At 44.8% G+C, this 23,134-nt stretch overlaps 1 protein-coding gene and 1 long non-coding RNA gene across 2 annotated transcripts in view; one reads left to right on the top strand and one right to left on the bottom strand.

Moving 5' to 3' along the window:
• Nucleotides 1–19,600, bottom strand: part of Itpr1 (inositol 1,4,5-trisphosphate receptor type 1) — a 320,805-nt gene extending 301,205 nt beyond the window's left edge. Inside the window, exons 1-2 of the mRNA XM_076940207.1 lie at nt 19,429–19,600; nt 18,508–18,583 (exon numbers count right to left, since the gene is read on the bottom strand). The gene's annotated coding sequence lies outside the window, so the exon portion shown is untranslated. The remainder of the gene's footprint in view (nt 1–18,507; nt 18,584–19,428) is intronic.
• A 263-nt stretch (nt 19,601–19,863) lies between these two features.
• On the top strand, nt 19,864–20,221 carry LOC117714723 (uncharacterized). The gene is made up of 2 exons (XR_004607586.2): nt 19,864–19,933; nt 20,016–20,221. It is a non-coding gene; the product is annotated as an uncharacterized LOC117714723 (long non-coding RNA).
• Nucleotides 20,222–23,134: the final 2,913 nt, after the last annotated feature.

The raw sequence follows: 23,134 nt of genomic DNA, 5'->3' as shown, positions 1-23,134 counted from the left end.
CACCAGCAAAGTCCCTTGTCTAAAGCTGTGTTGCCATCTCTATGACCTACAAGTGGCACCACCCATTACTACCCCAACTGACTGACTGCTGACTAAGGCACCTGTCAGAACAGGATTTTTCCAGAATAGCTGGCCAGGGCAAAGGGTGGCTGCCCTGAGAGGTGTTTCTGCTCACTGTGGCCACGGCAGCCAAATGGAGTTCCCACTACCTGTGTCCAAGCTTCTCACTGCCTGAGAAATGAGTAAAGAAAGGTGGGTATTTGGCTGCACTCCTAGGGACAGAGCAAGTACAAATACAGGAACAGAGAGATCTGCTCTGAGAATAGCAGAGGGCCATGATGGCGCTCGCTGTCCTTGTTGTTCTCTGCCTCCCAGATACTCTCCATGTGCGCTATCTACTGGCCCCTTCACATAACTAGGATTTCCACATCTCTGTCACTGGCAACAACATCGAGGGTTCTGCTCCTGGTTGCCCACAGCACCTTCACAAGCTATAAGGCATTCAGTCACCTGCCTAGCTCACCCCTTCGGTTCTTTCTTGAGGGAAAGCAAGCCCTTTGGATCTCAATTCTATTATTATTCCCACCAGGCCATCACTGGGTGCAGACAAATCCTTCTGCAACTTGTACAAGCTGCCTGTGAGAGCTCTCCTTCTCAGCCTGCATCTGTCACAAGCTCACATCTATCTGTATGGTACTTGTCTGACACCCTTGAGGGATGGGCAAGTCAAGAACTCTGCTCTGTACACAACTGCATCTCCAACACCGATGCCTTCCATAACAGTAGGTGCTGTCAGATGAAAGACTGAGGAGGTTGACTTGAACATCAACTCCTCGTGATTTTAAACTTTAACATCACCAAACCCTTCATTTCCTCTAACCTTGCCTCGCTTTTGTCAGAGTCTCAGCCAGCATCATTTCTTCCCCCCCCCCATTCATTTGTGTGTAAGCCTGTGGTGTGTGCATGTGTACACACAAGTTTGAGTATGTGGGAGCACATGTGAGGGGGCACATATACATGTGTGTACACATCCACAGAGGTGCTGAGGTTGGCATCAGGAATTGCCATCAATCCCAGAGTCTTTCATCCAAACACAGGGCTCTCCAATATGTCCAGTCTCACTAGCTATGTTCCCGGGATCGTCTATCTCTATCTTTCAAGGCTACAATTACAGGCAGGTAGCAATGTGGGCTCCGGGAACCTGTACCACATCCATACCTCTGCAGGGCAAGCACTTTAACTACTGAGCTAGCTCCCTGGTCCCAAATACCATTTTTCAACTTATTTTTTTTTTTTTACTAATATGCATGCATGTATAACTGCTTATCCATATGTGCACCACACACATGTAGTGCCCTCAGAGACCAGAAAAGGGCAATGAATCCTCTAGGACTGAGTGATTGGCAGTCATGAGCTGCCATGTGGGTGCTGGAACTGAAACTGCAAGAGCAGCAAGTGCTCTAACCTCAGAGTCATCCCTCCAGCCTACATTTCATTTCTTCCCCTTTTTTTTTTCATTTTTATGATTTGTTTCTATTTTGTTCTTATTAGTGTTCTCCCTACTTGTATCCTATGTGTGAGACCGTCAGACCCCCCCCCGGAACTGGAGTTACAGACAGGTGCAAGCTGCCATGTGGGTGCTGGGAATTGACCCGAGTCCTTTGGAAGAATAACCAGTGCTCTTAACTGTTGAGCCACTTTTCCAGCCCCCCACCCCCAGCCTTCATTTCTTAACTAGACTCTTGAAAGGTCTAGCCTTCTGACATTTCAACTCATGATTGGCATCTTTAAAATTCACATGCTGAAACTACACAATTGAGTCATAGCAAAAACAAAACTGGAAAAAAAAATAACCCTCATGTTTTAAGTGAATTTACAATTTTGTGTGGGACCAAATTCATAGTTATCTTGAGGCACATGTAGGATGTGGGTCCAACTCCTGGATGTCTACTTATCTTTTGAAAGGCATGGGTTTCCCTTAATCTATTCTGAGCACAGTCAGCATAATCTTTTAGAAGCATCGACTAGATCATTTCTTACGACTCTCCAAAATCAGAGTCAGGTGCAGCGTGCACACACCTGTAGTCCAAACTATTCATGAGGCAGAAACAGGAGGGGGCTTGAGCATGTGGGCCTTTGAAGACAGCCTGTGTAACAGAGACCACAGACCCCTACCTCGAAAAAACCCCAAAATATCCCAAATCTATTGCAGTCCTGCTTGCCTTACCACCCTCAACAGAATGAACACTTCCCAGAATCCTTACTGCCTACAGAACTACCTTCCCTCCCTAACATGGCTAACTCCCACACTTCTGCAGCCCTACTACCACTACTAACACGCTGTCTGTCTCCTCCCAAATCTCAGTTGCATAAACACACAGTTCCCTCCACTGCACCCTATCGACCTCCCCCCTCCTCTGGATCTGCTCCCACTGTCTCCCCATCACTTGTCTGCTCTCTGACTCGTTCTCTCAGCTCTGCAAACTCATGAGGGAAGAACCAGGACAGACTCACTCTGCAGCAGCCCAGCACCGAGACGTGGTGATCAGCCACACTGGGATTCCATGTCACCATGGTGCCCTCTTATCTGTGGCCAAAGCTGCTGGCTGATACTATTTGGGGAGGGCTATCTTCTAAAGTAAATTAAAGCTAAATTTGGCTGGGCAGTAGTGGCATACGCCTTTCATCCCAACACTTGGGAGGTAGAGGCAGGTGGATTTCTGAGTTCAAGGCCAGCCTAGTCTACAGAGTGAGTTCCAGAACAGCCAGGGCTACACAGAGAAACCCTGTTGCAAAAAACAAAACAAACAAACAAAAAAAAACCCAAAAACAAACAACAACAAAAAAAAAAACAAAAAGCTAATCTTGCAAATTCTTGGATCAGTGATATATAGAACTTAAATCTAATGGCATTTTTTAGATTTCTATGAGAAACAAAAGAACAAGAAACAAACCTCTTTTTATTCTGGGACAGCTGCTCTAAGCTCAGCCCTGTTGACCTCCACTCCACATGTCAAAACCGGCTCATGAATAGGGCTCAAATGCGTGCACTCTGACTGTGTGTCCTTAAGCAACAGACTTAACTGCTCTGAACCACGGCTCCCTTATATTACAAGGTGAAAGGAGGGAGTAATTCTTTGCAACTTTCAATGTTATTTTGGGGCATAAAGCAAACAATCCACAGAAACAGCTCAAACATAACGCCTGACTCTGATGTTCATTCTTGCATCTTTGAGCAAAACTGAGACAGAAACACTGACCTCAACGTTTTCATTCACCTCTGCCTTTAACTTGTGATGATTCCTCTTGAAATACACTTCTTTCTTGGTTGCTAGTGCTAAGAAAAAATGTAAGGGGAAGGGGGGAACCACAGGCCCAAAAATATTTAAATCCTCTGCAAGCCCATGGGGTGTCTGTTGCCAGCACAGCAAGTCCCAGGTACCCGAATTCACACCACCCAGAGAGCCAACCCACAACTCCACTTGCTCTCTCCCTCTTCTTCCCACATCAAACTAGAGGCCCTGCTGGGAAGCGGGGATGGTAGAGATCTCTTCAAAGGGCTGATAATTTAATTATTTAAAAACCTCTCCTATTTTGCTGTAAAAACAGGCTGAAGCACAGCCCCACTGAAAAAAGAACTATGTTCATTTAATTTTAAGCAGCTCTTTTTTTTAATGGGACCAAGAAACTCCTCTCCCACCTATGCCAGATAGTGAAAGGTCCGGGACTCCCCAGAAAGGAGGTCCACTTAAGTCACAGGATAGCACACATCCAAAGGACACACGAGAGACTGTAAAGCACAAGAGGTGGTTTATTATATCAGAGTTCTGGGCCAGCCCATATCCCCATATCTCACATAGGGGATAGAGGGACTGAACTCGTGGCTCAGTGGTCTAGCGCTTATATATGGGTGGGGTGGGGAAAAAGCGAACTTTCGCGTGGGTGCACAGGATTGGTTGTTTTACCTTTTTTTGAACACTAGTAGGCCGTAGCATGGGGGCAGGGTGTAGTTCCTCTCTTGGCCAGTCAGTTTCTGGGATGTTCTTAACAGGCCTTTGTCCTGTAACTCCCCCTCCTCTGTAACTAATTAGATGGACCCAAACCTGCTGGCAGGTGCTTTTCTGCCCAAGGTCTAAGGCGAAAAAATTTACACATATTTCATAAAATGGCCTTTATAATTTTTCACTCTACAATAGGATTTACATTTCATTTGCTAAAAGCTCCGACTGTGGGGGGAGGGGACAAAAAATCTCATTTATTATCATTTTTCCAACTATTATATCTCCTGCACACACTTAAATTAATAGCACTTATATTCCTTTTCCCTTAAAAAAAAAAAATGTTAACTTTCGCCTACACACACAACTCAGAATTTAAAAGTTGGGAACTCCTTAAACTAAATCTAAAATAGAACACTTTTCATTAACTGAGAAGTCACCGGAACACCACTCCTGTTGTCTGTCACAAGATCCTTACAAGTGGACAGGACACTCAAGGAACACAGAAGCCAACTTAGCGCCAGTCTGTGGACTTTAAAACCACAGGTTCAAGCCTGGACTTTAGCATGAGTTCTCGGTCTAACTAGGCTACAAAATAAGGCCTACTTTCAAAACAAGAAAAAAAAACCACATATTTGCACATTTGTGCCAAGAATAGCAAGCATTTTCTATGCTAAGATGAAGGCACCTGGCTATCGGAGCTGAACAGTTGCCTTTCAGTAACTGGGGAGGGCATAAGTCCACTGACAATCTGACCTTAAATGGGGCTTTTAGAAGCCTCCCCAGCACAACATTCATTTCCTGGTGACCAAGGCCCCCACCGATGCTCTGATACACTATTACCTTCCCAGTGACAACCTTGCATGCTTCAGCCCACACAGGTCTACAGTGTAACTATTTACCTTCCCAAACCGCTCAGCAGGCCAGTGTATTATCAACAGCATCCACCCTGATCCTTCCAACTGCAACTGCTGCAGAGCCTGACAACCATAAAACCTCAAGTCAATATAATTCCCACTGAACTTTTTGTCCCCAGTGCTGGGGACAGAACTCTGTGACCCATGCATGTTGGCAAGCACCCTATCAGCGAGCTACACTTTCAGTGAAGACAATCTAATTTCCATAGTAGAATACTATGTAGCCAAAAGCTGCGAGAAGAGCCCAGTAGAAACTGTGGAGTGGCAGCTGATGAGGTTTTTTTCCCAGCTGCTATTCTCAGTCACAGAATGGCCACTCCTACTACACAGCTTCTAGACTGTTTGCTATGTTGCTCCTTAGAAACTTAACAGAGACAAGCGCTACCTCCTTCCAAGTTCTCAGAGCAATTTTGTTTTGCTAAGACTGCTGAAATGCACTTCTTCCTGAAAAGGAAGAAATGATATAGCCTCCAGCCTTAGGGATGTTGGGTTGCATCCTGTTACCAAAGCCTTCAGCTCCTCCCTCTTTCAGAAGTTCCCTGCCATACCCAATATTGCAAAGGGTTCATTTATCCCATAATTTAGTGGCTTCAATGGGGTCCTCAAGACCCTTTCGGTCAAGATTCAAGGGCAAAATTAGTTCCACAACACCAAGGTACTTCTTTGCTCTGTCTCTTTGTCCAGTCCCTTGTGTGTATATTATAGTCCCTCAGAAGCTATAAGACATGACATCACTACAGACTGGAGGCCAATGTAGATGTGTACTATGTGAATCTTCCATTCAACTAGGCCTTAAAGTGCTCTATAAAACTACTCAACAATGGGGGGGGGGGGTTCCCTATGTAGATCATACGGCTCATAAACTCAACAGAGATCTGCCTGTCTACTTCTGGAGTGCTGGTATTAAAAGTATATACTCTGTCACACCCAGCCATCTTGTTAAATTTTGCTTTGTTTTATTCCAGAGGGCATTACCATTTTTGCATTAAAAAAAATCTCACTATGCTCATTTGTAACTTTTAAAAATGTTTCTAATATGATAGATATAGGCAAACGTATCACATATCTATGGAGGTGTTTGGAGTTTCTCAACAGTTTTTAAGCACGTAAAGAATCCCTGGGACCCAAGATTTTGAAAACAATACTGAGTTTAATTTCTCTTTGATTGGCATTGGTCAAACCACAAAAACACTGAAAGACAGTTAAAACTTACAAAAACCCTGTCCTGACATTTAACACACATTAGGACCCTGTCCTAAAGACATACACATTCAACACACACTTTAGGACCCTATCCTAACACATGCATCCAAGCCCAGGCAGACAGTAAACACACAAGGTCAAAATGAGGTGAATCTGGTCACTATACATACAAGCAAAGAATGAGAACTAGCCTGGGGGGTAGGTCAGCAGGAGAGCAGCTGCCTCATAATCACAATTCCCTGGGTCACGCCCCAACAGTACCCCCAGGAGAGCATAGGAATTAAAACTGGGTGATATGGAATGGGGCAGCAGCTTAATTTTGACTGGTGAGAAAACCCAGCTGAGACATTTAGGCTGAGATCTGAAAGTGAAGACAGAGGCCAGCCTAGGGAAAGGGGGAGGGGTGGGAGCCAGGCAGAAGAGCACTGTGGAAGGAGGGGCTGCTGAAACAAAGGCCCTAAGGGCAAGAAAGAGCCTGGGCTGGTTCAAAACCAGACTGCAGGCCTAAAGTATGCTGCTATAATGGGGGAAGGGGAATGCTGGAGGAATGGAGCTGCACAGACACAAGCCAGAGGGAATCATGGGCCTATTTACTTACTTATTTATTTATTTCAAGTTCTTCCCTTCTCCACAGTCCATCCCACTCTTTCTTCTACTCATGGTCACTTTGACGGTTACTTGGTTTCCTGGCCCATAGCTTCCTCTCTTCTAAGGTGAAGATATCATATATAAAGCTACGCTGCAAATTAAACCAAAGGAAGAAAATAGCTTGTGTGCTTAGCACACTGCAGAAAGAACAGAGGAGACAGCCCTGGTCTCTTTGTTTCTGTCCTTTCTAATCTGTTGCTTGCTTGCAAGCTTCTTAGAATTGCCTGAGGATAAGCCCTTCCAAGCAACTTCAAATGATGAGGAGTCTTAGAAAAGGGGCGCATTGCAAGTCACACATATGAAAGCATGCCAGCCCCAACTCCAGCAGAACATTCTCCATGCCATTCCTAATAAAACCAAAGATACCATGCATAAAGGAGGAGGGAAGATACCTTTTATGCAGCAAAACAAAACAAAACCAATGAGCTCTTGCCAAAATCCTCCCGCACTGATTTCCTGTTCCCTCATTTTAAAAAATAACAACATCAACAAATTTGTCTACAGTTAAGTCGGTAAAAGGGGATTTTGCATAAAGACATGTTTAAGAGCATCTGGAATATAAGCAGATCTCTCAGAACTGAGGTCAGGGACCGGTACAAAAAGGCACCATGTCACTTTTAGGTCAAACAGCCTCTAGGTGGGAGGGAATAAGGATGAGCAGAGTCAGACAAGCCATAAGGTCTTTGAGAGGGAAGAAAAAGGAATGCCCCAAGAAGGAAGAGTGGTTGGCATGTGATCAATCTCCTGGCCAGAGGCCAAGGAAACTCTGTCCAGAGGAGAAGTCTCCTCACCATGTCCTCTCCCAGGTACATATATGGTAATATGGCTGCAAACCCAGGGTAGAGAGAACCCAACACATTTATGGTTGACTTTCCCAAGACAGAAGAAAAGGTTTCCCTTACAACAGTCTGTTTCTGGGCTCTCTTGGGGTTCATTTCTGAACGTCCTTTGGGCAATGATGCTAGATGTGTTTTGTATTGTGAAAGTTGGATGAGCCTCAGAAGATTTTTGAGTTGGACACAATGCCACCCCAGCCTCACCACACACTCACACATAGGCTTAGCCCATCAGAAACCATCCTTGGAAACACCACATTTCTGCCAGCATGTAATTTATTCTGCTATAAAAACCACTGCTCAGGACATAGGAAACCATACTCAAATACTTTCATTTTCAGCCCATCCCAAAGGAAGTGACCATCTCAGAAGTCCCAAGGTCCTTTAAGATGATCTCAGAAACAGTTACTCTAAATCTGAAAGCTCAGAGCAACTGTTAAGTTTAAATGATGCCCCTCTGAGCTGGGGCTACACCTAGCGTGCACAAATTCCTGAATTCCATCTCCCATGAGCTGTCTCTCTTGGATATTTCACACACAAATCTGCTTGGCCATCCACACACATCTGCTAAGTAGTCTACCCTGGAAAGAGGTATACCTTCTACAAAAAGTTATTTTTCAAGAAAAATGTAGTGCCGGTATCTGTTCTTAGGTCCCCTCAAGACTGTGGTAAAAGAAGCCAGCCACAAGCTCGAATTTGGCTCTTTAAAGCACTGGAGAATTTGTGGGTAAAAGTATCAAGTCGACAGTCCTCATTTTATCTGGAGAAAACCAGCCACTCAATTCAACTGTCCAGTGATTTTGTAGATGCCATACAGCCTAGGAGAAGCCAATGCCAGACCTCAGGGCTTCAGAGAACAAGGACGAGCTCTTGGGAGGGGAGAGAAAGGGTGTTTATTTTAGTACAAAGTTCAAGTAGAGCCAGTATGAAGGGTTAGCAAGGTGCTTTCCGCCTTTACCACAATTGACAACCTAAATTAGACCCCTAGGGAAGGAGAACTGATTGCTCCAAGTTGTCCTCTGCCCTCTACACACTGCCATGGAATGTACACGCACAAGCCGATATGAAAGATAAGAAAGGAAGGAAGGAAGGAAGGAAGGAAGGAAGGAAGGAAGGAAGGAAGGAAGGAAGGAAGGAAGAAGGAAAGAAGGAAGGGACGGAGGGACGAAGGGAGGGAGAAATGTGACTTAAACATTTTTGAAAGTTGGCACCAGCCTCAGAAGAAAGTCCTCTGCCTAGCCTGAGCCATCAAATCAAGTGAAATCAACTTCCCAAGAGATGAGTTTCGCTGCATCTGCAAACCTACTCAAACCACAGGTTCCTCAGTCCCAGAATGAATGACTTTTAGAGCAGTTCTTCAGGACAGAGACGTTTTCCTCAGCACCATAGCATGATGAATCTCAACATTGGATACTAGCATGCACTTCACCTCAAGATCCACAAGTGTGACAAGGAAAAATGTCTCCTGACAATGAGCCTCCTGGCTAAGACCTATCTTGGCCCTAGGGATAGGTCTTCGATTTTTTATTTTTTCAATCTCATTTTTTTCCCAGTGTGCTTCTATAACTTGGTAGCAACGGTCCATAGCAGGTGTGGAAGAAGGGTACGTGTGTGCATGTGTGTGCAGAGGTCAGAGGTCAACCTTGAGTGCTGCTCCTCAGGAACCAAAATCTTGTTGGGTTTTTTGGGGTGTTTTGTTTCTGAGAGAAGCTCTCTCACGTTGATCTGCGGATCGATGATTAAGACAAGCTGACTAGCTAGTGAGTTCCTGGGATTGTCTGTCTCCCACTCCCCAGTGTTGGGAATACCAGCATGAACCACGATACCTGACTTTTTGTGTGGCTCTGGGGATTGAACTCAGGTCTTCCTGCTTGTCACAGCAACCACTTTACTGACTGAGATATCTCCCAGCCCCATCCCACCCCCACATGTACTTTTATAGCTAGTCTACAGAAGAGGGAAAAGATACAATGATGTTCCATATTTTGGTGATATCCAAGACACAGTAAACAGGAGGATGGCGCAGGAGCACCCATCCTGTGGTCCAGCAGGGTCAACCAGTGTGACAGCAGTTTGTTTCTCACCTCCACTCTCCTGCTACCTACTGCTAGCCATTCCTCAGGCCACGCGTCCTCTAGAGAGGTGCAGTGAACAACAGCTCAAAAGCCTCCCAAAGGAGCAGGTTAATACACTTCTACATATTTTTCACATCTCTCTGTGCACCAAAAGAGTTTTCCAAAGTAATAGGACAACTCAGAAAAGGTTTAATCAGCAGAGACGTACAAAACGTTAGTTTCTTCTGAGAGGTAACCTGCAACCTTCAAAGACAAAATGGATTTGAAGTATGAATTGCTTCATTCAACAAGTGTTTTGTGAGCTCTTCCAATGTGCTAAGTACGCCTGAGTGTTAAGCAAACAACAACAACAAACCCACAAAGAAAGCTGAGCTCAAGAGGCAGTTGTCAAATGATAGAAAACACACACACACACACGCAGAGAGAGAGAGAGAGAGAGAGAGAGAGAGAGAGAGAGAGAGAGAGAGAGAGAGAGAGACGCACACACGCATGCATGCACTCGCACGGGAGACAAGGCAAATAAATGAATGTCCCTAAGTCTTTTTCTATTCAGAAATAGATATGGAATGCTTTTAAGCTGCCTTTACAAAATAAAACTCACTCCCCAGACAAAGCTCCTCCCCAATGCAAATGAACCAGGATACTTGGAGGCCTGGGCTGTTTTCCTTTGCTCAGATTTTTCTGGTGAGAACATTGTACCCAGCAGTCCAGAAGTTCTGTGAGGAAAGAAGTCCTCAGACTTCCTGTAACGTCAATTCCCCCAGGTGTAGAACAACAATAGGTTTTAAACCCAGCTGCACGTGTTTCTCCATGTGGCCCCATGGCCCCTGTGACCACAGGTAGCTTGTGGTCTCTCTGTATGTCTAGGTCTATAGCCATAAAAGCATCCTCAAATGTAAACACAAGGCTCTTGGGTTGTTTTGGGGTTTTTTTGGGTTTTTTTTGTTTGTTTGTTTGTTTGTTTTTGTTTTTGTTTTTGTTTTTTTTTTTTTTTGGTTTTGGTTTTGGTTTTGTCAGAATTTTGCCTGGAGAGTTAGCCTGTCTTTCTATCTCCCTGAAAAAGAGAAGGCTGCCGGGAACATGTACAAAGATGAGCTTCAATGGGTAAGAGCTAGCCATGGAAACTCAGGAACTGTAAAAGGCCACTAACAGGCCTGGGCAGGCATCCTCCAGGACAGACTTTCTCCAGCATCTATGGGTATACATCAGCTGAAGGTCTTACTGAACGCTGATCCACCCTGATCCACTAGGTCTAGGTGGGACCTGGGAGTACAACCACTAACAAGTTCCCAGGTGACATCAAATGCTGATCTGGGGGCCACCGGATAGAAAAATGTAAACAGTGTGTCTCAGACTTTTGAATGAATCCAACAGCAAGAGAAATACTGAACCTAACAATAGTACATGTGCTCTCTTGTGTTGTCTTTCTGTGTGTGTGTGTTAGTTGTTGCAGTGAACACATGGGTTACTTCTGTCATTGTTGTTTTGGTGCTGGAGCGCCTCATACACAGCACCAATTCTACCTCTGAGCTATTACCACAGCCCAGTTTCAGTACAGATTAAGCTAGGATAATCCAAAATTCAAAATGCTCAAAATTCCATTAACTTCTTAAATGCCGACCTGACACCACAAAGAAAATTACATACCATAAAACTACATCCATGCACAAAGCCACTGAAGGATTGTCTAAGAGCATCTTCAGGCTATGCGTTTAAGATGCATATAATCCAAGTGAACATCAGTGTTTAGCCTTAGGATCCTCCATCTCCAGCACTATAAGACACTTGATGTCATCTATGTGTCCTACTTCATTGTAAAAGTTGAGCAAGGTCCACCCACGATTTGACTTTCCCACCTCAGGGTGGGGTCACACTAAGGGGTACGAATAGCATTTTTGTTTATCAAATTATTTTCAGGATCCTTTGAGATAAACACAGACATATTAAATACATTTTGAAAATATTGTCACTAAGACACATTCAGATAAGCCAGGTACAGGTGTACATGCCTTTAATCCCAGTCCTTGGGAGGCAGAGGAAGGAGAATCTCTGTGGGTAAGAGGCCAGGCTGGTCTATATAGTGAGTTCTAGGACAGCCAGAGTTACATAGTAAGAACCTGTCTCAAAATAAACAAAAAATGAAGAAGAAAAACAAGAAGAAAAGAAGGAGTATTTAGAGGAGGAAATTTTGAGGAGGAGGAGGAAGAAGAGGAGGTGGTATTGGAGAAGGAAAAATTGGGGGAGGAAGAGGAGGGAGAGGAAGAGAAGGAAGAGGGAGAGAGGAGGGAAGGAAAGACAAACAGCCAGAGAAAAGAAGCATTCGGATGTTAATTTGTCTTTCTGCCTTATCTGTCTAGGAGAGGGGAGCAAGTGGTCCTAAGCAAAGGTTTCTCAATGTGATTATTTCCCATTCAAAAGAACAAGGGCTTCCTGATGAAAAGGGTGACTCATGGTCTGGGACAAGAAATACAAAAGAGAAGCCTGGAACATTTGGTCATACAGAAAGGAAGAAAACTATGGAAGTCTCGAGGTCTTGTCCAAAGTTCAGGAACCAACTTGAACTCGCTCACTGACATCAGTAACTCTATGACAATGACAGATAGTTATTAATAACATCAATAACAACAACAGTGGCACCCAACTATAACCCAAGATCTCCAGAGGCTGAAGCAGGAAGATCATCAAGTTGAGGCCTGGGCTCCACAGTGAAACCCTATCTCAAAACATGAATAACAGGAGGGGATGGAGGATAGGGGACAGGAGGATGAAAAGTAACCACATGAAGAAAAACATACAAAGTATGCTTAAATCCGTGAGTTCATGGGCTACTGTAAAAGAATACCATAGGTAGGCAGGGGTACCCAACAATGGCACCACCAGCCAATATTTTGGGATAGATAATGCTGTGACCCCAAAGTGCACAAAACAGATTTGGCAAAACTAAGAATTGATGTGGACTGAGCCTCTACATCTACCTACCAGAGTACCATCTACTGTAGGTTGCTGAGTTAACACTCACATTCTGTGCATCAGATGTCAGCAAAATTCCCTCCTGCAGCACTGCATAGGAGAGCTCCCAGGGCTGCTGGCTTTTAAGATTTGCATTATGTTCCTACATAAAGAATTCAAATCCTAAGGATTCACACTAGAATACAGCTGCACTCGTGCAACTAAGATGTGCTTGAAAATAATCAAATAGTGTTTGCAGATGCAGATGGAACCAGGTTAGCCGTGAGTTAGCAATAGCTGAACAGAGAGCATGATGAACAAAGTGGGTTCCATGCAGTAAGAAGCTACTGTTGAGGCTGGAGAGACAGCTCAGTGGCTAAGAACTTGCTGCTCTTACAGAAGACCCAAGTTCCGTTCCCAGCACCTATGCTGTACAGCTCACAATGGCTTATAACTTCAGTTCCATTAAATCCAGAGCCCCTTTTCAGCCCTTGCAGGGACTACAACAGGTACTGCTGGCTTATGTTTGAAATGGTCTATGCTAAAACTTTTCCTTACAAGTAAACTGGGCTAGGGAGATAGCTCAAAATACTTGCTTTGCAAGCATGGGGTCCTTAGTCCAATCTCTGGAACACACATATTTAAAAAAAATAAACATACAAACAAAACAAAACCAGAAGAGAGTACCTCAACACACAGAAGAGAGTATCTACTTCACAGAATTAGTTTATTCTGAACAACTGAGAGAGTTTACAAGTGAACTATGCTTCAACTGTCATTTCCTTTTCTCCAAAGGACAAAATATACCAATTTGGATGGTGCAATAATGACGAACTCCGGAGGATGTAGTATTTTTGTACTCTACTCATTCCATGTATGTCATAATTTAAATAAAATTCCCTTCACGGGGGCTGGAGCGATGGCTCAGCAGTCAAGAGCACTTGCTCCTTTTCCAGCAGACTAGCAATTTGTTCCCACCACCTGCACGATGGCACACACCATCTGGAACTCCAGTTCAGGGGAACAAGTGTCTGTTCTGGCCTCTGAAGGCAGCAGGCATATATGCAGTGCACTTCTATAAATGCAGGCAAAACTCATAAAACTAAAAGCAAAGATTTTTTAATGAAATAAAATACCATCAGAGGGACAGACCTCTGGCAGAAAAAAATACAGGTATCGGGTATCTTCTGGCCAGCAAGGAAAGAGACTAAACTGTGAACAAAAGGAAACAGAGCAAATGGGAGGGGCTGTGAGATTCAAACACATATCTAGCTTTTAAAATGTTTATATTTATTTATTTATAATGTGTATTTATAGTATGTACTTATTTATTTACCTTTTACTTTATGTACACTGGTGTTTTGCCTGCATGAATGTCTACGTGACAGTGTCAGATCTTGGAGTGACAGACACGTTGTGAGCTGCCATGTAGGTGCTGGGATTTGAACCTGGATCTTCTGGAAAAGCATTCAGTGCCCTTAACTGCTGAGCCACCTCTCCAGGCCTAATTTTTACACATGGTGAAAAGCCTGGGAACTGAGTCTCAGATGGCTGAGACAGATTAATTGTTTTGCTATGTGGCTTATTCGTTACTCCCTAGAGTTTGACAATGAACATGTAATGTTTGTAGTGATACAGCAAGGGATTTGAGTTCTTCCCCCGTGAAGGTGTTTCTTTCAAGGAGAATCACTAATGGAGAGCTTCTCATACCCAAGGATGATGAGAACACAGCGTTTATCAGGCCATCCCCAAGTGAAATCTGGTGGACAGCAGGGTGGCCACAGGGCAGGAACCCCAGGACCACCGGATGGTTCTTAGGGCATGCTGAGCAAAGCAAAGGCAGGCTCTATTCTTCAGCGGAGTAGACTCCTTTCCTACTTAAGCAGACTTCAATGCCAGGAAATGTCACATGACAAACCAGTCTGGAAATCTAGGTCTCCCTCATGCCCCCTGTATCTAGTTTCCTGCTGGTATGTGGTCTTGCCAGCCTGGCCAGTCTCTTTAGAGAGCACAGTGGAGCTCAGCAATGCTGAAAACCACACTGAGGACCCTGTCAGGGTTCAGGAATCCTCAGAACTGCTGATCTGCAAAATCTGACCTTTGCCACTGGACCTTGACTACCCTCCCACCTCAAGTCTTACACCTGCTCCCTACCGGCAGCCTCTCCAGCCTCTGAGCTCTGCCTCTAACTAGATGCCCCACCTCCTTCCACCTCAGGGCCTTTGCACTGTCTACTCTGGACTCCTGGAACATCTACATGGTTATCTGGCTCCTTTCCTTCAGAGCTCTCCTCAAATGTCACCACAGTAAAGAAAGCCTGCCTTACCTCCCAACCCTTAATATACCCTCAACACCCAAAAACTTTTGTTTTTCATTTTTCACATATTAATTTCCAGAAAGTTTTAATGTTTACAAACCGAAAGCCTGTGTCCATTAATCCAATGTTTCCTTCCTTTAGCCCCTGAGACTTCATCAGTCCACATTCTGGCCCTATCAATCTGAATATTCATATGGGACACTTCACACTATGAGAATCACACAATACGTATCTGCTGACGGCTGACTTCTTTCAGTTACACAATGTTTTCATGGTTCGAATATACTGTGAAACACGCTTCTTCCTTTTCTGGGCTGAATAATAGTCCACTGAACAGATAAACAGCCCTTTGGTTTTCGTTCATATATTCATAGATACTTTGGGGTTTCATTTTGCCCTTTAGGCTAACAGTGAGGTGACTTTCAACATAAAACAACGCTTAAGTTCTTGTTTTAAATTCCTCAGACAACTACAAATGGAAATGTCACGTCATACAGTAATCCTGTTTCGTATCTTCAGGAGCTACCATACTGTTGTATCTAAGAGTACCTCTTGCATTCCCACCAACTATACACAAGCTTTCCTGTTTTTCTACATCTTGTCCACCCCGTGATCCTCTGGTCATCCCCTCCTTGTTTGACTTTTTCTCCACAACACTCTGCACCTGCCGTACAATACCTGTCTGCTTACAGTGATCACTTCCTACTAGCTACAATGGAAAGCCCGGAGGAACCAACTTGATTGCTCATACCCCAAGCACCTACAACACAGTTGGCATGCAACAGGTATTCAAGAAGTCTGTTGGATAAGCAACACAAAACACATGAATTGTAACAACTTTAATAGGTTGAAAGTCTGTGAGGTCCAAGGATCCTACCGACTGCTTTTCAACTCTGACCAGCCTAGGGAATCCCATGGTTTACCAGGTGGTGGCTTTAGGAGTTTATTCAGCTCATTCCTCATTAGCAATCTTCCCAGAACAAGACACTCTAACAGGTAGAATGACCCATAAAAGTACTGTAATTCATACCGTTGACTTCAAGCCTAATCACATTCATCAAACTTCAACAGCAAAAAAAAAGAAAGAGCTAACACAACTGCATGCAATTCTAGTTATCAGAGATCTGCAAATGCAATGCATTTTATTTTAAAACATCAAACCAATAGCAGACAAGACAGGACACTGTCCTTGTGTAGATTCCTTAATTAGAAGTATCCAAGGACAGCTTGACCTAGAAACCTAACTCCAGGCCTGCTTTTATTTTGGTGGATTTTTTCCTTTTTTTTTTTTTTTTTTTTTTGGTCTGTTGTTCATATTTGGTCTCTGTTGTCTCATTTGGTTTGTTTTACAAGAGCTGCTTGTATTTTAAAAAAGAAAAAAAAAAGTCGAACAGAAACTCCATGAGATCATTATTAGCTAAAAAGCCATGTGAATTGTTCTTAAGTCCGTTCCTTGCACACCATTAGTTCCTTGCACCACGAATTAGTTCAAGAGTGTCCCCTTCTCACTCCCCACCTCCACAGTCTAGTGTTTTTGCAGCTGAAATCACTTTGAAGGCAAAGTCAACAGATCTTCTTGTGGCATTAACCTATTTCTCTTCTAAGAAACCAGTGCACCTCACATTCTTCAAGGAAGGCTGGCAAAAGGAGCCACCTTGTTTGAATGGGTGATAATGCCTCTGTGACTTGCCTGGGCCTCAATACAGAAGCCAAAGTGACTCATTCAGAACATAAAGAACTTCCCCTGCTTGGTTAGAAGGAAATCTTGATGGGATTTTCTGTTCCGAATTGATTTAGTCAAAGAGCAGATTGTACTTTTAATGTATACTCACGACATGCACATATCCACACAACTGATAGAAATGCAGAAGAAAGAAAGAAATTAATGGAGAAGAAAAACACTGCGTACAACTACCTACCAGGCAAAGCAGAGACCACAGGACAAGCTACCAACATTCCACAGACTGAACTGAAGCAGTTTAAGCTCTTCAATTATTCAGGTAGAGACACACCTGACTCTTTCAACCTGCTCAGGTGCCGGGATGTGAATGACCAAGAGATAGTTCAAACACGAGCAAGGCCTAACACTGCACGTAGACACTGGCTTTCCTTCTTAACTGTCCTGATTCAAGCTTTCAACACAGAGCTCGCCAAAATGAATTCAGCCCAACATTAAATCCTCCTACAAATATCCAGTCTTTCATCCCTGCCAATGGCTGTATCCTTTCCTTCATACATCAAACCAAGTATAGCTAGAACATGGTTGGTGAGACATAAGTAACAGTTAATGCATTAAGAGCAACGAGTTTACTATTTTTCCTAGCATCTCTCTCTCCCCAGTTCTCCATTAACATAAACACAATCGGTACACATTACCCACCACCCCGGGCTGCCCAGTGACTTCAATCTAGATCTCGGTTTCTTTACCTCTATCTAAGGCCTTCTGTGATATACAGCTCTGCACCTGGCTTGCTACAACCTAATGGTCTCATTATTTTTAGGCAAAAAAAATAGAGAAGAGTCTGTGGACCAGTTAACCCTGTCTGTAACATACTTCAAAGAGAAGACTGACCCCAATCTTTGATCAACACAGACATGAGTCCATTGAAGAACTAGCCTGCCCATCCAAATGTTTCCCGCTCCTGAGGATCTTATCAACAGGAAACAAAAGCATTCTACTACCATAATGAAGTATCTGGCTTTTATTCACTAATTAGAAAAGTCCAAAGATTGTAGCCCAGGGAACAGCTAAATATTTAGGACATTAAAGAAGTTACCAAGGACCAGCTGCCCACAGCTCCCCACCCCATTAACCTGTTGTTTGCTCAATCCCGAGACATTTTAGAAGGAAAAAAAAAAACAATGATGGACAAACCTGAAACCATAGGGGCGTCTGTGCACCTACAGAGGCTTTATTTTCTAGAAATGGGTTGTGACGATTTTATATATGTCATTATACTGACAGAAACGCTGCCCTCGGCTCCTCATCCAGGAACAGGCACCAAAGCAGGAGAAGCACACTGGGTTCCCTGACACTCAGGTAGCGCCAGCGAAACCCTGGAAGCTATCCTGGTATTCTTTAAGCCCTTACTTCCGTTATGCAGTTCTCCTCCTTTCAATTTGTCCCTTCCATTTCTTGCAACCCAGCCCACTCTGGTTACAGGCATGTCCACAACAGAACAGAACCAAGTGACAGTTTGTGAAAGGGAGGGGTATCTCACTTTCACTTAGGGATCTTGGCAGATGAAAAGTTCTGCATCTTTCAGAATTTAAATAATGAGGGCTCCGTTCGGGCTGGTAAGGGACCACCCACTTCACCATCCGTTTTACTGCTTATTGTTGTTGCTTACCGACATCCCCCCCCCTCCACCCCGCCCCCAGCCATGTTTCAATTCTGAGCGACCTTCAAAAGTGGCTGTCACTGGATCTTTACTTGCCCAAGACCAATATTGACCACAGTTTCTTTCTCTTCTCTACTCTACCTCTATGGCTGCAAGAGAACTTAGAAAAGGCTTAGGGAAAAAAAACCCATTCTTGACTACAACACTCGGCTCCCACACTCACCTGACCCAGGTCAGGCACTCTGTAGCCAATGGACGCCCAGTCAAGGATGCAATCCCTGCTCCCTCGTAGTCAGCTCCTAAAGATTTACAAAGAAAGAAGACTGAGTAGGGGATCTCGCGAGGGTCTATCGGTATGTCCCCAAATCCAAGTTTCGACTTTTTTAGCCTCTGCTTTTCCTGCAGATCCCACTCCCCACCTCCAAATTTAGTATTCAAGCCGGAGGGATCTCTTGCCCCCCAGATAAAAGCAAACCCAGCGTGCTTATTTCCCGTCCATAGCTGACCAGAAAGATCAGGCACGCAGAAACTTCGAACACGCCGGGGTTGGGGGTGGAAGTAAGAGAAGTGTTGAGATCCCAAAGCACTTGTTTCCCCGCGTGGAGGCCAAGTATGTGAAACCCGCGTCCCCATTGGGCACGGGCTCCGTCCTCACTTCTTCCCTCATCGTTAACCGCCCCCCCTTCCTCCGGTTTTCTTCCTTTTTTTTTTTTTAAACCCACGGGGCCCCCACGCATGCATTATCCTACCAGCTAAGTAGCGCAACAGGGCTAGCTACATTTTTAGAAAGATTATTTCCCTGAGCAAACTCATATGACACCCCCTCAAATGCCCCCCCCCAGGGGGGAAAAAACTATTTCCTGCAGACACTCCAACCGTTTCTTCCAACTTGGGGGAATGCCATTTCAGTACGGGGAAGGAGGTTGAAGCCGGTCACCAGAGTCGAGGACATTTGGGGTTACTTACGACTGAAAAAAAAAAAAAATCAGACCTCCTCCCAAAACTGTTCACAGGGAAAGAAGCCCCAAAATACACGCCAAGTGCATGCAAAGCCACCAAGAACTCCCAGTGATCAGGGCAAAAACTTCTGCGCACGGGAGCCAGTGCCAACTCCCCGCGCCCTCTGCCCGGCCCCAGCAGCTACCTTGGTGACTGGGGAGCCACGCCGGTTTGGGGTATCAGGACCAGGAGAGGGGTTAGCAGCCGCTGGGCAATCCCATGTCCGCGAAGAGGGAGCTGGTTCCGTTAGGATGGGAGCGGAACACCCACACCTCCTCTCGGCGTGCGCTTTCTCTCTCTCTCCACCCCCTGCCTCCACCTCCTCCACCACCACCTCCTCCTCCTCTCCTCCCACCCCGGCAGGCTTGAGGAAACGCTTCAGCAGAACATCCACATGGTTACTGCACTTTGAAGCGGCGCCCCGCCGCTTATATAGGCCGGGAAGCTCCCTGGGCAATGTAGTCCGAGTCCCAGGTCGTGCCGGCGCCTGGGGCTGCGCAGAGGGACTACAAGTCCCAGAATCCCATGGGCTCTGGGGCTGGGTTCTAAATAGACTCCCGCGCGCTGATCAGGGGAGGGTGGGGGGAGGGGCGCCCGCCCAACGGGAAGGCTCGGGTTGCGAACCTGTGTCTGAACGCCGGACTCCTCAGGTTTGGCAAGGCCGACCCACCCGGTATGCCTTACCCCTGTGAACCCTTCTCTTTTGACTGTCGTATCTTCCCTTTTCTAAAGTCAGGTGTCACTAGGGGCCGGAGAGAGAGGAAGAGCTCGGATTACTGCTTTGGGAAGTTTTTACAAGCTATTTACCCACCCCCGCGCGCTCTGTGTCCTGGAGCCAAGAATTTCAGAAATCCGAGGCACAAAAACGGCAGTGTTTGCGGTCAAGGATTAAAGAAACAAGTTTGTCTTTATTAAATCTGTTCTAGTTCTTTATTGGATCCTGCTAGTGTCTGCATGAAAAACTAAGTCTGGAAATGGGGGTGTCCCTGCTATCGAGGATGCAGGTTAATCGTGTGAGAGCCCTTTTCTGAATCCGAGCTGTGTCTGTCTTTCGTCGCCCGGTGGGAGGTAAAAGAAACGCAACCCTATCGAGTGAGCAAATAAAGGAACCATGTTGTGACTTGCTGATGTTGTGATCGCGAAGCAGGAAAGAAATACAAACCGCGACCTCGGTCCTGACCCCGCTTCTAGGACCCCTTTGCTCCTGGAATCTGTAAACGCTAAAGTAAATAAACCGCAAACCAGAAAAATAAGGGCTTCGGAGAAAGCAGCTCAAACTAAGATGTGTGCGTCCAGGCGAGGCGTGCTGCAAGTCTTCAATCCAAGCCTTTGGGCTGAAATGGGTTTCAACACACCACAAAATAGTGTAGGCTCTAGGCTGCAAAGTGCTTAGAACTTTGGTTTTGGGAGGAAGAGCTTGCATCTCAGGCAAAGTTATTCTACTGTCTCCTTCCCCATCCCACCCCACCCCACCCCCCCAAACCAGACTACACGAATTCATTCCACAAACGTTCCCCGGGTATCATCTGGGGGCCAGGCCAGGCACTGTGCCAGGATATGAGAGCGCGCCAAAATATATCATAACATCCTAAATGGGGTCCGTCTGCTACCGCTAAAGACCTACTAACAGTAATCCTTGTAATGAAAACAAATGGTTCTGCAGAGCTCAGCCTACGTGCTCTTTCTGTACATGGTGCTATTGGGTTTTTACCAATTCTGGGTTTGTTATCTCTGTGCAGCAGGCATAAGGCCAAGGACCAGGGGAAACCAGGTTAACTTCGGTCTCCATTGCAACTCCAACCTGTACCTATACTAAGCACTTGCCCTTTGGGACCTTCATCACCACTTCCTTAAAGGACTCCCTCCTTCCATTTTAGGAGCAGCATCTAAGCCCTTAGGCAAATCACTGTTGTCTCTTTACCCTAGTTTTGACGTCTAGAGAGGGATTCCATACTCGTTAGTATTTGCCTGTTCTCTTTTCCTATTATGTGATTCAACAGCCTTGCCTAAGGCCTCGTGAAACTCTATGAACAATAGAGGGCAAAATAGCTAAGAATTATTCCATATTTAGTGCTCAACCTAACAATTATGGACATCACATGGGTGCGTGTTGTGTCCCAGGCATTGTTTCTATGCTCTTTAAGTAGATTGGTTCGTCAATAGCCTATGGGAAGCTAAAGGCATGGAGGGTTAGTTCCAAAAGGCACTGTTGGCAATCTAGGAAGCATCTGGGGTTGCTTCAAGCTGCCCTTCTTTGTCCTCAGGAAAATCCCCAACTTGCCACAACAGAGGAATCCATACCTTTCATATCTGTTGTTTTTCCTTTCCCTGATAAGACCAACCTGTTCCACTTTCCAAGGCCCTTTGACTAGCTTTCAAGCAACTTCAACAAATCAACCCCCAATAATATAACTGGTGAAGGAGGAGGGAGGATTGCTTCATGATCTTCTAATGTGGATTTTCAAAAGAATACTTGGCCGTAGTTGAGAGGTACAGGTAGCTCATTTTCATCCTCGACATGCCCTTGTAGACACAAACCCTTTATCTAGTTTATCCATGGTCTTCCCTCCCCAAAAGCAAGTTTCAGTGCGAGACCATGTCTTACATTTGTGTACTCTAGTCCTCTTGACTCAAAAAGGCTTACTCTTCTGTCTGCACATGTTTGTAGATCTGGAAAAAAGGTTTCCTGCAACCTTGTAATGGAAGGTGTGTTGAGCATACAGAAGGCAACAGAAGCATATCTTTCCGAGCATTTGAGTCTTTTAGCTGCTCAGATCCGTTTTCTTTGTCAGTGTGTGCACACAGTGCTGTTCAACATTTGGCAAATTCTGGAAGCTGCCAGATCACAGGACAATACTCTTGCTAATTCTACTACAGCCTAAAAAGATTCCTTGTGTCGGGCAGTTGATGTATGGCGATGCTAACAGTGATGGGTGCTAGAATGAGTGGCTTATTACTCCATAATGAGCTGGGGCGAGGGTGTAAGGGGGTGAGATGCTGCCTGTCTGTTAGAATTTTTCTTAGGAAGAATTTTTCTAGACCTACCTCTCCAATTCTGTAGCTACCAGCCATGTAGGCACCGAGGATGCAGCTAGTTCTAAAGAAGATGTGAAGTGCTTATAAAATACACACTGAGTTTCAAACACCCAAACTTCAAACACAAGGCTTCGGATATGTTGGATCACACACTTGAAATGACTTTTCCTGATTTTTTTTTTTTCTCTTTAAATTGACTAAAAATGTAATCTGTAGCTCATGTTATATTCTTTTGGATGGTGCTTATCCAGAAAACTGAGAATCAAATTCCTAAGATAATAAAGCCAAACGATGAGGATCAGGGCTGGGCAGATAGCTCAGTGGCTAAAACCCTTACTAAAAAAGCATGAAGACCAAAATTCTGAAGTGCAAAATGCCTGGTAGGTGTGGTGACCTGTAATTCCATCATTCCAGAGGCAGGGAACAGACACCCAGGGCATGCTGGCTACCTACACTAGCTGGAATGGGTGAATTTTGGATACAGTGAGAGACCCTGCCTAGTAAATATAAAGGAGCATGACAGAAGATGCACAGTATCAACTTTGGGCCTTGACATGCTTGTACATACATATGTGCCATGAACAAATATCCCTATACATATGCAAACATGTATACATAAATGCATACCATACATGTGACCAGTAAAAAGAAAAGACAATGCCATAAAAGTACCCTTGTATAACTTTACCCTTGAAATGCCCACTCAGGAAAGTCAGAGGACTTTGTAGTCAGGACTTGAGTCTGAAGAAAGTCCAAAACTAGCACAGCAGCTTACTCCAGGGAAACCCCACAAATAGAAACAGTTTTTGTCAGCA

Source organism: Arvicanthis niloticus, chromosome 9, assembly GCF_011762505.2.
Source record: "Arvicanthis niloticus isolate mArvNil1 chromosome 9, mArvNil1.pat.X, whole genome shotgun sequence".
NCBI classification, from domain to species: Eukaryota; Metazoa; Chordata; class Mammalia; order Rodentia; family Muridae; genus Arvicanthis; species Arvicanthis niloticus.
This window is presented reverse-complemented; position numbering and strand designations above follow the sequence as displayed.